Here is a 4978-nt window from a genome sequence, read left to right on the forward strand (position 1 = left end):
GACGTGCATTTCCCCATTCATTCTACATAGTCAGTTATATATATGGCTACAGAAAATCAAGTGCATACTGTCGAGTGTGTAATTTATTAAGTGCTTCAATGTATCGTGTGTAGAGCTGGTCTTTAACTGGATATTGTGTCAGAGTGGTCAGATGTTTTTGTTCCTCGGCATAAAACCGTTCAAAATCTGTCTCGGTAAGGTGTAGTTCAACCTTGATAATCTCAAGTTCGGCCGTAAGCGTGTTTATAGCTTTGGAGGCTTCATGGTAATGATTCCTGAAAAATGTAGCTAAACACCATGTTAGTGTGTGGTACCATTGTGTGAGTAGAACCTACTTAATGCAGCATACTTATCAGCATCCCAAAAAGCAAAGTGTTGTTCAATTGCTTGATGTCAATGAAAGGCGGAAGCATGTCTAGTACCACGAGTGTAACAACCAAGAGTTAGTTACTCTGGCGCACACAGGAACACACTATAAAGGTAGTGGAAGATGGGGAGTGGGTACCCCTTGGGCTGCAGTGAGTTAGTTGGTATACAACAGGAGGACTCGCTGAGGAGTCTCCTGGATTTATTGGGGTATATATACTACTACAGGTTTGTTTGTACATGTGTACTATACAGTTGATGAAGGCAGTGGCTGATGATGTCATAGGGCCTAGCCCGTATAGCCAGCTCCACTGCGTGAGAGAGTTAAGTCTAAAAGTAAAAGAAAGGCAACGCGGCGCGAGAAAGGGAAATGCCACGTGGCACTTAAAGTATAAAGTTAAAGCGGAGAATAAAAGGAAAGGAGATGTCCGGAAATTGTGTTATCATAACACTACCCCCCTTCTAAGGCTTGACTTCCAGGCGAGACCAAATTCCGGAGGTAGTGGTAAAATTTTCGGGCATAGGTTGAAAGAGGGAATTAAAAAGGTTTGAATCCATGCCTCTAAGCTTCCTGGGAGCTGAGGGATTCCTAGAATAAAATTCGCGAACAGTGTCGCGGGAGTTTTCCAGATGGGATTCTGGTTCCCACGTTCTGTCCTCGTCTCCGTAGCCCTTCCATAGGACCAGGAACTCTAATTTTCCACGCTTCAAGCGTGCATCTACCACCCGTTCGACTTTGAACTCTTCTTCACCTTCCTGGGTGACTACTACCGAACCGGGCCGGTCTACGCGCTGTCCCGGCAGCGGTCCCTTGTAGGGTTTCACACGGCTAATGTTAACCGTGGGTACCACCCTCATTCGTTTTGGGAGTTCCAGCTCCACCGCATTAGGTTTGACTTCCTTAATCCGGTAAGGGCCAATCCACTTTTCGGTCAGTTTTCTAGACTGCCGGTCTTTTAATTTCAAGTGGTCGGTGTCTAACCAGACCAGGTCGCCAACCTTGTAATCAGGGGCCTTAGAGCGTCTACGCTCTGCCCTGTCTTTCATCTGTTCCGCAGTTTTAAATAGCGCTTTGCGCGTTTCGTCCAAGACAGACTTCATGTCTTTTGCCATGTTCCCAGCAGCCTCGTTTTTGCTTTTGCCAGGTTCTACACCCATTCTGGGGAGGTACGATCTAGTAACCTCAAATGGTGCCCTTCCTGTAGCCAAAGACTGTTTAATATTATAAGAGAACTGGGCTATCTTTAGCCACTTGGCCCAATCTGTCTGTCTGTCGTTAATAAATATCCGGAGATACTGTTTCAACTCCTGGTTGAGTCTCTCCGTTTGTCCATCGGTTTGCGGATGGAACACCGTCGATAATTTAGGTTTGATGCCCAGCATCCGGCATAATTATTTCGTAAATTTGCTAGCGAATTGCGGTCCTCTATCGGAGATTACCGTTTCTGGTAACCCATGGATTGACCATACAAAATCTTTAAATAGGTCTGCCGTACTGGCGGCGGTGATGGTTTTGTTGGTGGGTATGAATACCACTTCTTTGGAGAAGCGGTCTACTACCACCATTACTGAATCGTACCCGTTTGACTCGGGCAGATCCGTCGTGAAGTCCACCGATATATCCTGCCAGGGGCCAGCTGGTATCGGGTTCGGCATGAGTTTACCCGCCGGCGGTTGATGGGAATTCTTGGCCATGGCGCATCTCAGACAGGATTTTACATATTCCTGTACGTCTTTGACCATGCCAGGCCACATGTAGTTTCTGGAGATCAACTCCATCGTTCGTTGCCATCCAGGGTGCCCAGCCACTGGAGTATCATGATGTCTATCTATTGCCTTGATCCTTGCGGACTCAGGCACATAGATTTTGTTTTTGAAATGAAAGAGCCCGTCTTTCCATAAATAGTTTTCATTGCCGTCAAGGCGCGCCTTTTCCTCTGGGGAGATGTCTTTTCTAAAGACTTCTAGGAGGTCGGAATCTTGCCCGATTCTAACATTGGCGACCCTTGATTGATCTATCAGGGTGACACCTTTGTTGTCATCTTCAATGCCGTTGGCATGATCCTCTCTTCTAGATAAAGCATCCGCTTTCCCCATTGAGCTTCCTGGCTTATGAATTAATTTATAATTGAACCTTGACAAGTACACCGCGTAGCGGGCCTGTCTCCGGTTCAGGTCTTGGGCCGTCATGAAGTACTCCAGGTTCTTATGATCGGTCCAAATTTCGAATTGGTGCCTGGCACCTTCTAAGTAGTGCCGCCAGTGCTCTAAAGCTCTAATGATGGCCAGCATCTCTTTGTCGTATATTTGATAGTTGCGCTCTGTAGGCGACAAACTATGCGATAAATAGGCACAAGGCCTCCAAAGATCATCAGGGCATTTGATTGATAGAACAGCCCCAGTGGCGAAGTCAGAAGAGTCGGTTTCTAGCCGGAACTCTTTGTCTAATTCAGGGAATGCCAATATGGGTGCTGTTGTAAATGCCTGTTTAAGCTTATCAAAAGCTTCCTGTTCTTTGGCGCCCCACTGCCAAACAAGGTCCTTTTTGGTGAGATCGTTCAACGGTCTCGTGATTTTTGCAAAGTTTTCAATAAACCTTCGGTAGAAATTGCCTAAACCTAGGAAAGCCCTAACCCCTTTGACGCGAGTAGGTTCTGGCCATTCCAAAATAGCTTGAACTTTCTCAGGGTTCATCCTGATTCCGTTCTGGCCTATGATCATACCAAGGAAGTCTACTTCCTTCACTTTAAAATTACATTTTTCGGGTTTGACGAATAGGTCCCGTTCCTGTAAGCGTCGAAGGACTTCTTGCACGATCTTGTCATGCTCAGCCTCATCGTCCGACTTTGTAAATATTAATAAATCGTCAATGTAAATGACGACACAGTTTTCCATATCCGCAAAGATCTCATTCATCATGCTCTGAAAGGTCGCCGGTGAATTGGTCAACCCAAAGAACATAACAAGGGGTTCGAAAGATCCTCGGTGGCACGTGAACGCGGCCTTCCAAGCATCTTCCTCTTTGATTCGTACATTATTGTACCCCCATCTGAGATCCATTTTAGTCAGAATCTTGGCGCCAGCCAATTTGTCTACTAGCTGACTAATTAAAGGCAACGGATACGCGTTTTTAACTGTGTGCTCATTCACGTAACGATAGTCCATAATCATGTGCTTCTTACCATCCTTTTTAGGAATGAAGAACACCGGGGACGTCATAGGACTTTTGGAAGGTCTGATGTAACCCTTCCTAAGTTGTTCGTCTATGAAACTAGATACCTCGTCTCTTTCGGGAGCAGAGAGCGGTATCATGTGTCCCTTCCTTGGTTTGAAGGTGTCTTTCAAATCTATAGCATGGTCCCAAGGCTTAGCCTCTGGGAAGCGCTCTGATTTGTGTTTCGAAAAGACTTTCCAGAAGTCGTGGTACTCGGGAGGTACCAGCCTCTTAATCTCTTCCTCAGGTTTTACCTCATCATCGTCATCGTCGATCTTTTCTAGAGATCTGAGCTCGTAAACGTGACTAGCGTTTAACTTTTCGAGACGCTCATTGTGATGGACATGATTTGGTTTACCCAAGTTTACACATTCCTGGGGACAACGTGACAATGTGACAACCCCTGTCTGCCAGTTGATCTCAGGATTGTGTTTAAATAGCCAGGTCCAGCCTAAGATTAAATTAATCTTCCCTAGTTGGGTAGCCTCGGCAGTGACTCGTTCTCTGTGTCCTTGGTATTCGACCACAAAAGAACATTTGTGTGTAATACAGCCACCTGCGTTAAGCGTACCGTCAACGTTATAGACGGGAATAGATGTTTCTAATTTTACAAGGGGGAGTCCAATTTGCTCCGCCCAGACCTGATCTATGAAGATCCCGTTAGCGCCTGAATCAAGCAGTGCGCTTGTTGAGTGTACTTTGCCCCTGGCAAGGTTTTCCACGCCAACGTCTAAACAGATCTCTTTTTGGAATCAATACGTGCGCATCAACACACGCCTTGGGATTTCGGGAAAGGGTGGCTCCGAAGAAGAAGAAGAAGAAGAAGAAGAAGAAGAAGAAGAAGGAATTTTGAATGACACATGTTTTTCTATTTTTGTTTTACCAGAATCAAGCACCCTAGTGTTTGTCTCGCCGGGGCCACGCTCCAAGGGAGACGCTGGTGCAGCGGTAGTATCATAAATATTACAGTTACATATCTTTATACAAGTACATACTTCTGATAACAAATTAAAAAATTTATTTACAAATTGGGGAGCCATCCCCGTCATTCCGTTATTGCTCGTGCAACACCCCGGAGCAGGGGCCACTTTGTTGTGGTTTACTTCATTTTTACCAGGAGCTAAGGTACCCAAGTGACCTAAGCCCCGAATTCTTTTCCCTGAGCCTTCATTTTGTTGACCTGTTGGTCATAGAAGAAGGCCCGGATTTCGTCGTAAGAACGACCGGCCAAAGAGTTGAGCCGATCGTCCGGCTTTGCGATTTCTAATTGGCGCGCCTGGCGCCTTTGATTATTTTGTTGGGCAGCCTGCGCCCCGTTTCTACAGTCTCGGGACATGTGTCCCTCTTGGGCCGCAGTTGTAACAGTTGCCCTTGAATCTGCGCATTTGTTTCTTTTAC

The sequence above is a fragment of the Serpula lacrymans genome (assembly GCF_000218685.1).
Source record: "Serpula lacrymans var. lacrymans S7.9 unplaced genomic scaffold SERLAscaffold_1, whole genome shotgun sequence".
NCBI lineage: Eukaryota > Fungi > Basidiomycota > Agaricomycetes > Boletales > Serpulaceae > Serpula > Serpula lacrymans.